This window comes from Sceloporus occidentalis, unplaced genomic scaffold (assembly GCF_023333645.1).
Source record: "Sceloporus occidentalis isolate IW3139 unplaced genomic scaffold, rSceOcc1.0.p SCAF_3, whole genome shotgun sequence".
NCBI lineage: Eukaryota > Metazoa > Chordata > Lepidosauria > Squamata > Phrynosomatidae > Sceloporus > Sceloporus occidentalis.
Genome location: NW_028316983.1, coordinates 103,307,294 through 103,319,684, shown reverse-complemented (window position 1 = coordinate 103,319,684; position 12,391 = coordinate 103,307,294). Strand labels below are relative to the sequence as shown.

Sequence of the window (12,391 nt, the reverse complement as noted above, 5' to 3'; positions counted from 1 at the left end):
AATAAATGATATTCCAGATTACATAAATACAGATATGGAGCCCAGGACAAAAACTCTGTTCTGGAACCACAAGGCTACTCAGAGAATCTCCTATGTAGCCATTCATGTCATCACCTCAAAAAGAAGTAAGAAATAGGGCCTGTTTTGTAAAGAAGAACCCTAGAAAACTGCAGTTCCTCAGGTGTGGAGATTTAAAAGAGCATTACTTCTCAAAAATAAAAAATAAAAAATCAACACTGAGAACATTTAGGGAGAGAAATTTTAGGAAGGCTAAAATGTGTACAGAAACCTGCCACGAAGACCCAGAAACGACTTGAAGGCACACAACAACACCACAAAAGGTATACATGGTGCCTATAAAGAACATGGTCCAAAGCAACTCCTCAGAAGGCTTTTGCATAACTACTCCTTATTGGCATGTTCTGCTGTTGTCTTGGCTGTGCACAATGTAGTATGCCAGGGACTAAAAATGAAGGCTGTACTGTATGTCCCCTCATAGTATTCTTCTCCAGGCTTCTATCTCTTGAGACTCTCATCAGATGCAACCTAATGCAGCGCCTAGGCGAGAATGTACAGTAGGAAGCTGAAAAGGTTTACAGTCAGCTGATTTGGACTTCAAGGCCCTAATTTGCCATCGTGCACACTTCATAGCAGAAGAGTAGTGCACCAGATCATGGAGGTGGCATGGGGCGTACCCTATGACACAAAAAGGGCAGGAAGACTGTGACCTTGGTGTACAGCTATGACTATGTCAGGCAGGTTAAATACTACATTCTCTCCTTTGTTGGTGTGTGCCTGCAAGTCATTTCCAACCTATGTGACCCTATGGCATCACAAAGTTTTCTTGGCAAGATTTGTTCAGAGGGAGTTTGCCTTTGCCTTCCTCTGAGGCTAAGAGAGGGTGACTTGGCTAAGGTCATCCAATGGGTTTCCATGGCTGAGTGAGGATTTGACCTCTGGTTTCCAGAGTCATAGTCCAACACTCAAACCACTAAACCACACTGACTCTCCTCCACTCTCTATTTCCCTTCTCACCCAATCTCTGAAAAATGCTCTAACTAAGGAGGGATTTGATAGCTTGGATATTTCCAGTGCAAACATCCAAAAGAACACAATCACTGTTATTGACAAAACAAAGAACATTCCGATCTCTCTTATATTATCATCAGATGCAATTGCTTAGGTAATTATCAGCCACATGGTGTTCTTTCTGAATTCTGGAGATCTTATCATCACTTCCCTCCCCTCCCCAATTTTCAGGAGGGGCACTGCCTAAAAACCAGCTGTAACTGCATGTTCCAATATTAGCAGAAGGTGGGGAACTGAAGCCATCCACAGAACCGGTGTCAGCCAAATTAATTCCTGAGGTGTTTGGTGGTGGTGAGGAGAGAGCTGGTTTGAGAGTTTCACCATTAAAACAAAATAAAACAAAACTACAACAAAAATAAACCAAGCCCCAGGCACAACATTAACAGACACATGGAAAAGGAATGGTCCCAGTTCAAATAAAAATTAGCCAGACCTAAGCCCCATTTACACTGTAACAACATGATAAAGTTCTTCTAAATTCTACTTAAAGGAATAACATTTATGAGTGCTTCTCTCCAGATGGTAACAGTTTCACGGGGGTAGTTGTGTTAATTTGCTAGTTGCAGAAAAACAGCTGTCTGTTACTTATCGATTATTTTGGTTCTTTGAGAAGCAAAGAGAAGCAGATCTCATCATATCTCTAGACAATTGGTTCCATTGCCAAACAACTCTCACTATCAAGAAGTTCCTTCTAATGTTCAATTGAAAGCTACCCTCCTGTAACTTAAAATCATTACATCTGGTCCTAACCTCTAGAGCAGCAGTGGACAAGCCTGCACCCACCTCTATTGGCAGCCCTTAAGATATTTAAAGAGTGTGATAATGTCACTTCTCAGTCTTTTCTTCACCAAGCTGAACAAGCCTGGCTCCTTCAATCTCTCCTCATATGTTTTCTTCTCCATACCTTTTACCATCCTCATTGTCCTTCTTTGAACTCACTCCATCTTGTCTATATCCTTCTTAAAATGATGTGACCAGAACTGAACGCAGTACGGATAAGGCCTGACCAGTACAGAATGTAGAGGGACTATTAGTTCTCTCAACTTGGAAACTATGCTTCTATGAATGCATCCTGTATCTGTGCATTTGGTGTTTGCAACTTAAATATAGAATTTTGCATTTGTTTCTGCTGAATTTCATTTCATTAATTTCAGCCCAGTTTACTAGTTTATCAAGGTCCTTTTGAATTCTGTCCCTATCTTCCAATGTGTTAGCTATCCCTTCCAGTTTTGTATCACCTGCAAATTTGATAAGGATACCCTCCACCTCATCATCTAAATTATTAATAAAAATATTTAAGACTGTCTCCCCATCCCCAGGACAGAACCCTGCAGCACTCCACTTTGAAAACTCCTTCCAATCTGAAGCAGAGCCACTGATGACAACTCTTTGAGTGGGTTTTCCAACCAATTATGGAGCCATATGATGGCATTTCCATTTGTTCCATGTTTAGTCAGTTTGCTATTCAAAATATCATGGAGGTCTTATCAAACGCTTTGCTGAAATCCAGATAAATGACATCCACAGCATTCTTACCATCTACTTAATTAGAGATCCATTAAAAAAAGATATAAGGTTAGATAGGCAGGATTTGTTCTTGGCAAACCCATTCAGGCTCCAACTAATAACTGCATTGTCATCAAGATTGCAGATGGACTCTTATATAATCTGTTCTAATATTTTCCTTGATATTGAGGTCAGGCTGACTGGCCTCTAATTTCCTGGATCATCCAGTACGGAGGGTGGGTGGATTGTGTGAATTCATGGATGACAACTGATAGGGTCACAGTTACAGGTAAGTTACCTTTTTTTTCTTATTCATGTTTCTGTGATTCACATAGGTAACCAGTGAGCTAGCTTACTGTTTAGGCAACAATGAACATACATTGAGATCTGGAGAGGTCAGATAAAAAAAAACCTCACCAAATCAAAGCTGCCAGTCACTACTGCTCTAGAGATGTTGAGAATGAGGGAAATCAGTATAATAAGCAAGTAAATACCTAACATCCAATGAGTCCAGCACATTGCAGAGGATAATGGGATATGTTTTGAGTTCACTTTCCATTTTCAGTAACTATTCTGCTTTGGCTAGGCTTAATATAGTGTATCTAGCTGTACCCATCTTTCAGCAAGCCTTGCGGGACTGTAGGGTGGCAACTACTGACCTGTCTACAGCAGCAAAATATTTGAACTAGACACATCGAATATTTTTTCTGAAAACAAGTGAAACTCCCCACTTACACAAAACTAGCAAAGAAATAGAAAATTAAAGGAAGAATATTATGTTAGACATATTATAGAGGGAATTACCACAAAATAATTTACCAGATTCCCTTGATTGGAAAAGCTTTTAAGAAATAACTGAAAAACAACAACAAAATTCTTAGCAGGTTAGCCAAGTGGCTCGTAAGTGAGACATCCAAGATCTGGGCATAAGATACCAAAATATATAGGAAGATAATCCAGTGTTTTGAACTTACTCCACCAAGAGGAGAAAAAGCCAATGGGGAATCATGATGTAAAGGAACAATAACTCATTATCCATTCTAGCAGGCTACTGAAGTGCTATGAACTTAAGACATTTGGAGAACTGGAGAGAGAATGGAAAGTCTTAGCTGAGTGAAATAAAGATCGCCTTTCATATAGTTCCACTGTGTGAGCATTTCTATAACACATGTATCTGTTTATTATGGTGATTTTAACAAGCTCGTGAATCTGGAATTTTATAGTGCTTACTCATCCCAAAAAAGAGTTTTTAAAAAAAAACCATGAAGGGGAATATCTCCCCCATCCTTTCATTTCCATGTTTCTAACCTGGCACCTTTAAGAGAGATGGTCACCAAATGGCACGAACACTTGGCTAAACCACTTAACACTGTACTGCATTCTCCTGAACACTGTATTGCCTTCAGCCTCAAGTGAGATGGCTGCTTTCAATCTGTCAAGCAGTAAACAAGTATGAAATCTATTAAGGTTCAGAAAGCCAGATGTAATCCAGCCTACATCATAGGAAAACATTGGAGTGATTTAAGAAAGCCGGCAAAATCAAGGGGCAAGCACACGTATGTTTGAATACTAACCTGATAAAGGAAAGGATAGAAAACAGTTTGTTTCAAGAAACAACTTCTTGAAATAGGAGTCTTTTTAAGAAAAACAAAACTCCACAGAACATTTAATCAAATTAAGAATGGCAGGCAGCAAGTCCCTGATTCAAATCTCAACAAAGCCATGAATCTACTTGGGAGCCCAAGTCTCACACATTTACATAGCAGCCTACTTTTTACTCATCTATTAGTGCTCTTGCCACTGCAAAACCAGGACTAGTTATATTGAGTTAATTGTACATTAAGCATTTTAACCTTCATCCTGATTAGATATTTTAATCCCCCTAAATCAGTTTTGTTGCAAAGTCCATACAGAACTAGACCTGTGACACTGGCATTTTACACATCTGATGAGGTGTAAATAATATCGTTATGTTTCAGTCACCTCTATTTACATTTTTTAAAACAAAACAAAACAAAAACCCAGCTGGGACAAACATTATTCCAAGAAATCTATTTTATGTATATGTTGGTTATACTTTCTCCAAACAGGAGGACTGAATAAATGCTCTGCCTCGTGTGTGTATGTGTTTTATGGCTGCATGTGTTGAGGTGTTGTAGAAAGCAATGAACCATTTTTATACACCGTGACACAGTGAATTCTCATTAGCTCAAAAGCTATGAAATTCATGGGGTTATCATAAACTGACAGACAGCTTAAAGGGATCTTGTAGCACTTTTATTTTATTTATTTACATTATTTGAGACCAAGAGAAAGAGGCTGGCAGCATAAACTTTTGTAGAATTGTTTACTTCAGATAAATGGGTAAACGTGAAGGTATATGTAGACACAAAATACACCACATTAAGACACTAAATGGAAGGGTATTGCTTATCTCCATGGATGAGACTTAAAGATGTGAAATATACTAAATTGGGAAGGTACCTCTGGGACACGAAGGTATGATTTCATCCCATGGAGATGTCCCAAGACTCATGCCTTTTTGCTACGGAGGTTAGAGGTGAGGAACACCCCTTGTCATTGCCAATCAAGAATAATAAAGAAAATCCTCTATAGGATGTTTCCTCCCATTGGAAGGGAGGACTGCCTTCTACTACACACCTTTCCAACTGGGAACAAGAGCAGCCTGTAAAGGCAACCATTTTCAGCTAGTGTTTCCAGGGCACAGCTGAATCTTAAACTCTTGCTGTTTGCTAGAAAAATGGATGTGGGGTGAAGCTGAGTTTTCAACTAAAGCACCAGGCAATATTTTGGCTGAAGATCTGATGACATCGGAACTACAATGTTCCCTGACCCCGACTGACACTATCTCATCTGTAAAGTGGTGGTGGGGAGAGGGGACAATCCAGCTTCCTTCTCACGGGATTCCCCATCCCTGTGCTAAATACTAAATATAAGCATGATCACTGTCACTACTTCCCCGGACATGTTCACGCATAGCATCCAAAAGGGATGTGATGGAGGGGGAGAGAAGGGAAGGAAGGGAAAGGAAGGAGTGGAATAGATTCTATGATTGCATAAAAGCTTAACAAAAACAAACGTGTAAATATAGTGGAACGGAGCCAGATCTCTTGGGGGGGAAATGACACAAATTAGCCACCATTTATTTCAAGTGGATCTGCTGTCAGCATGACTAGGTCTGGCTTTAAGCCAACAACTTGAATATAGTCCTGAACTCAGGTCTGAGCCTGGATGCCCAGGTTTTACCAATGGCCAGGACTGCATTTGCACAGTTAAAACTAGTGCACCTGCTACACCTGTTCCTTGAGAAGTCATGATTACCCCCCATTTGGATTTACTGTAACATACTCTATAAGGGGCTGCATTTGGAAACTGTTTGGAAACATTGGCAGGTCCAGAATGCTATGGCCAGGTTGCTGACTGGGGCAGGATATGAGGAGTTTATAACCCCTCAGCTGAAATAGCTCTACTGGCAGCCAATTTGTTTCTGGGTAGGATTCAAAATTATGGTTATGACCTTTAATGCCTTACATGGTTCCAACCACCTAAAAGACCATATCTCCGAATACAAGCTAGTCTGAGTTCTTTGGGAGAGGGCAGTCCCACCATTTCACAGGCACGGTTGTGAAAACATGGGAGACATTGTGTGTGACAATGAAAATCCCACAGTTATCTCCTACCAGTGAACAGTTGCCTATCCTGTGTTCCACTCCTCTGGGAGAGTGGGAGGTCCACTCTTCTCTCTGATCACCGGTAACAATGGAATTCTCCTAAAAAGTCCCAGTTCTATTCAGGAAGATAAGTGACATATAGAGAAATCTCCTCACTTTAAGGACAAAGTTTAGCTGAATTAAGGCTTTCCCTGGGCTGGATAAGGAATCTTCTTGGGCTGGAATAGGCCAGGGGGGAGTAGAAGTTTTCCTCTCCTGATACCATTGTTAGAAATGCCAAACTGGGAAGATGCAGGTTCAGATCCCATCTCAGACATAAAGTCCACTGGATGGCCTTGGGCCAGTCTCACTCTCTCTCAGCCTAAGGCATCTCATCTGTACAAGTAAGATGTGGGGATGAGGAAAAGAACAAGAATCATGTGTCTTACCTTCAGCTTCATGAAGGAAAGGCAAGATAAAAAAATACTAAATAAACAAAATGCTAAATTTCAGAAGCCTACGGAGTACAGTATTTGTGCATACTTGTGCCATAGCCAACTGCAATAGCAGGTTGTCACAGTGAAGCCCCATCTGGTGAACTGCTTGACTGTCTCCTGTTTCTACAAAGTGAAAGCCAGGCACTGTTGCCCGTATTTGCTTAAATTGTGCATTCCTTGCACTCCTCAAATTTCTCCTCCTAGTCAAGAGGAGTTTGGGAGGGTACAAGAATTTGCATGATCAACACAAGCAACTTTTAAAAAGCATTCCAAAATCCTACTGCCTCCTTGTTAACAGTACACAGAAAAACAAGGGGGTGGGGGAACACCTCTGCCTACACTGATTCATGCCTAGACTCTCCATAAATTCTAGCACAGCAACTATGTGTTTTTGGCACCATTTCATGCTTTTCTAGATGTTTCCTATTTTTAAAACTAAGTTGTTGAGTTCCATGGCAGAAGTCTTTGATAAAATGCTGTCAACTCACAACCAACTTTTTCTTCCATCCCTCCGAAGGCTTGTAAACCTACGGAGACCTGGGAAGCTGCCAAGAATGTGGCACTCAGTTGCTCAGTAAACATACTCTCACCCAGGCAGTTAGATATATGCTGTTGTTCTGCTAGGTCTCAAGCTACAAAGCAGATACTCTGATTCAGATATATGACCATGCTATATATTCATCAAGCTGTAAGATAACTGTTTTGTTTTTGTTTTGTTTTTTACAAAAGGACTCACACTGACATACACAGAGAGAGTGGAGGAAGGCATTGGGGGAAACCTGATCAAAGGCTACGTAACTCTCCCATTCTTTGTTATCAGATCTGTCTCCTGAGGCACTTTATAAAAGGAAACAATTAACATCTTGCATGCTTTTACAATAGAAATCCAGTGATTAAAAGTAGAGGTGGGGCTTCCCTTTTAAACTGATTAATCTTTTTCCAAACTCCCTAAAACCATTTAAGCAAGATCTTTAACCAAACGGAAAGACCTTCTGGATTAGCTTGGTACTGCATGAAGGAAAAGAGTATGAGCCAGATAGAGCTTTACATTCTCAACCTCATGGGAAATAGGGAGCAGCTCCATCCTTGTAAGGGTAGGAGATTGGGATCAGAGGACAACAGCCACAGAGGAAAGGTTTTCTAAACTCACAGTGAGTCACTTGTGACCACTCCTGGCCTGTCTCTGCTTCAACTACTTCTGCTCAGGAGGAGCCAAGCAGGGCAAAAGGCTCCATGCACAAACCAGCCTGCTGGGATTCCCAGTGAATTCTCCAAAACTCCACATTCTTTGGAACTATACCTCACAGCTCTGTGTGAACAGGGTCATTATTTCAGCAATCATTACTGAAATGGCAATGACAGCTCTTTATTGCAAATATGAAAACAGGAGCAGCAGAAAGGACAGCTGATTGTTCACAGCCTCATGGGAGGGAGGGACAGAACTGTCTTAAATGTGGGTTGTACTCATTTTGCATATGGTCACCATTATGTCCTACTTCTGTATGAATTGCTCAGTGGGAAAATTGTACAAAAGTAATAATTGATTGTTTTGAAAATTCTTTAGAAGTACATAAGAGATAGGTTAAGGGCTACTCTTCATCTCTCCAAACACTAGTCTGCTATGTGTGTCAAAAGTATAGTTGCTACTCCTCCTGAGAGTGATAGAACCCAATGATGTGCTGCTGCTCAAGTGAGACTGCATGCGGGAAAACATGGCTGTCCTTATAGAAGCAGCAGTGTTTTTTTCTGCACAGCCTTTCTGGAAGCCTACTTGGAATGTTATGTAGAAAAAGCATGGCTTGTTGCCTGGATCCTTGGAAGCAGCCATGTGTTTTCTTCCCCATACAATCTCCCCAAGAGTGATGGCACATCATCCTCTCCCATCACTTTCATAGGGAATTCCATGTAGTAGTAACACACATTGGCCACTCCATGCAACTGACACCTGCAAGCAGAAAACTCCAAGAAAAAAAGAAAAGGAAGAAGAAAAACGAGAGAGTTAGCCATTGGGCTATCTTGACATGGAATTCAGTAGCAGTGTAACTCTGAAATGGGCCAATCTACAAATTAGTATGCAAAATAAGGACCAGGCAAGTCCATTCGGGAATATGAATTCCTCCTCAGTCCCCAGTTGGAGATACCCAGGCAACTCATAGCTGACTACAAATCTGAACAGGCGAATTCTGATTTGCAGCTCACATTCTTACCCATCATACACACTGTCTTATCAACCAGCTTAGAAAACACTGGGAGTCAAAATACCTAACAGCTGTTGATGTGTCTTGTAAGCACAGTGTATTCGCAGTTTCAGCATCCACTGTCAAAACTGCTATCCATTATCTTCATAGCCATAGGTGCATCAATAGCCACCACACTACTTAAAACATACACACAGACATGCAACTTCAGTGCAAAGTTCATGAGGAATACTGGCTGCACACTATATTCTGGCGCTGCTCTTTCAAGCAAAACATCTACAAACAAGTTTGCTCACTAAAAGAGCAAACTTGGTCACTGCTGTTTCCAGTCGATGCCACAATTATTTTTTACCAAAGGACTGGTTGACTTATGCAACAATTAGGTTACCCCATGGTACCCTTTCTCCTTTGACTTTTACACATCATCTCCTTCAGTAATGTACTGCTCTATTTGATTATCTAGACAATTTCCCTTATGATGGAAACTCAATACCATTGATGCTAATTAAATGAAGCCACCACTGTAACAAGGCAATGCTCTAATGTACTCAGCTCATAAAGATTGCTTTTTTTGTTTTTTTTTGTTTAACTGAGGCGTTTTACTTCCTCTTTAATGAAAAGAGAAAATCAATATATAGGAATGGGCGACATGGGGGACAGCAGAAATAGGATCACAAAGACCACTGTTTCGTTTAAGAGACCAGGTCATCTACTTACTTTATGAAAAAACTACTAAAAAAAAGTGCAGAGAGTGTTGGATCAGGGCTCCAGCCAACCCCATAAACAATCTTGTCTCCATACACTTCTTTTGTCCCTGGGCAGATGGTGGAGGAGGAGAAAATGGCACTCCTTAGACAATTAGATTTGGTCCCAAGGCCTTGAGTTGCTGATTTCATTTAAAAAGGTAAAAGGTAAAAGGTTTCCCCTTTGACAAGGTTGTCAAGTTGTGTCCGACTGTAAGTGGCAATGCTCACTTCCATTACTAAGCCAAAGAGCCAGTATCATCAAAGACAATTCTGTGATCATGTGGCCAACATGACTACACAGAATGCTGTTACCTCCCCACCGAAATGGTACCTATTTATCTACTTGCACTGTTACATGCTTTCAAATTGCTAGGTTGGCAGAAGCTAGGACTAGTGACAGGAGCTCATTCCATCATACAGCACTTGACTCTTGAAATGCCAACCTGACAATCTTGCAATTGTCAGAGTCAGCATCTTAACCACTGACTCACTGCATATATGAGCCCTAGTGGCGCAGTGGTTAAATGCCTGTACTGCAGCCATTCACTCAAAACCACAAGGTTGCGAGTTCAAGACCAGCAAAAGGGCCCAAGCTCGACTCAGGCTTGCATCCTTCCGAGGTTGCTAAAATGAGTAGCCAGACTGTTGGGGGCAAATTAGCTTACTTGCTAATTAGCTTACTTGCTGTTCACCGCTATGATCTTTGGAATAGCGGTATATAAATAAAACAAATTATTAATTAATTATTATTATATACAAAATAAAACAAAATCTGCAAGTGAGCATTAACTAAAGTCCCAGAATGTGTGCAAACTTTTCAGTTCTCAACAACTGATGATATGAAGATAGTAAAGAACTGAAGATACTTAAATCTACTTCCAGAGATTGGAAACTTTATGTTTTGGAGTACAAGTCCCCTAATCCCCCAACCTGTATGTTGAGAGGCTATGTGAGTTGGGGGGAGGGGTTCTGAGAGCTATGATCCCCCAAAAGTAACTTTTCCAAACTCTGACTACTTCTACGGGGTCATTTATTCAGTTATTTGCATAAGTGGTGTAACAACTTAGTATGAAGCTTGAAGTGGAGAATGGTGAGTGGGAAAATACTGAAGAAAAGAGATGCAAATACCCACAAGGATTTGCTACTGTTTTTGACTATGCCACCCAATGTAATCTTATTGGTTCTCAATCCACTATTAAAGAATGTCACCCACTGGTACATTCCATTCATAGCCTGTAGATTTCAGTAGTCAGAGGATAGCTCAAATAGTAGCAGAAGAGATATATTGCTTGAGACATCTGTTTTCCTCTTCTGTGCAACAGAGGCAGATCTTGCCCCTATTATGTTCACATAGGATGATGAAAGCACAGAGCCAATGTAAAGAAGTGTTACGCAGGCCTGTTACAGACAGCCAAAATAAAGCTGCTTCGAGTCACTTTGGAGGTATGGTGTTTCAATGATGCATGCGTCCTAAGAGTCCAGAAGCCACACCAAAGCCATGCTCCAGTCTGGAGCGTGGCTTTGGTGCGACTTCTGGACTCTTAGGATGCATGCATCATTGAATCACCATACCTCCACTGTGACTCGAAGCAGCTTTATTTTGGCTGTCTGTAACAGGCCGCTGTCTCATTTACTTCCTCTTCTGAAAAGAAGGCACCTCACATATAATCCTTCCAAACACTGCTCTACATCCCCAGATACAGTACTTCCTGATATGATATTGGTATGCCTAAAATGGAAATTATACACTCATCTCTCCACATTTATGGCTTTCACTTTTGCGGATGTGATTGTTCACAGATTTTATTTATATATACTCTCTAGGAATATCTAGGTCCTCCAGCACAACTCTATAGTCAGCTTTAAACAAAAGTCGCACTGAAGAACCTAGAGATTCCTAGAGAGAACACTCAACTAGGTATTTGTAGCTCCTCCAGAGCAATTCTGTGGTCAATATCTGGCAAATGTTGACCACAGAATTGCAGTGGAGGACCTAGAGTTTCCTAGAGAGGTGTTCTCTCAGCTAAAAACATAGTGTTTTTGTTATTTGTGGTTTTTTCACATTCATGGCAGCCCTGTGCCCCTAACCCCAGCGAATGTGGAGGGACAAGTGTAATGTTGAATGAGAGCCATGTAGCAGATTTCCCTTCAGGAAAAAAAAATCAGTTGCATAACTTTAGTGTGAGGACAACAAGCTGAAATCAACTTTGGGACTGCAGGCTCTCCACAATTCCTCTGTCACTGTAGCACTGCTGAAAAGGAGAGATCAGAAATGCTTGCTTCCAATTTCCATTAACCATAGTGTAGTGTAAGGTCAAATATGGTTTGACATTGGCTTGTTTCAAACAAATCAGTATTAAGAGTAACCGAAATGTTAGATTAAGACAATGTGACAATCTTTGGGTAAGTAAGAACCAAACTCCTCCTAGTGGTCATGCTGAAAGGGGAGATGGGCACATTTGAGGCTTGGTATGGCTCATTCTTCTCATGTTAAATAAGATTCAGTGCAGAGACAGGCTTTGGATTTGGACTACAAATGCCAAAAGTCCCAGTCAGCACAGCCAGTGGCAAGGGATTATACAACCTGTAGTCATTTGGAGAGCACTAGGTTGCATACCGCTGGTTAGCATGATGTCTAAACCATGTCAGGATCTGCGATAGATAGATGATAGATAGATAGATAG

At 40.9% G+C, this 12,391-nt stretch overlaps 1 protein-coding gene across 3 annotated transcripts in view; it reads right to left on the bottom strand.

Annotated features, from left to right (window-relative positions):
* The window catches only part of ALG14 (ALG14 UDP-N-acetylglucosaminyltransferase subunit), a 50,748-nt gene that overhangs the window by 25,198 nt on the left and 13,159 nt on the right, over positions 1-12,391 (bottom strand). The window lies entirely within an intron of this gene.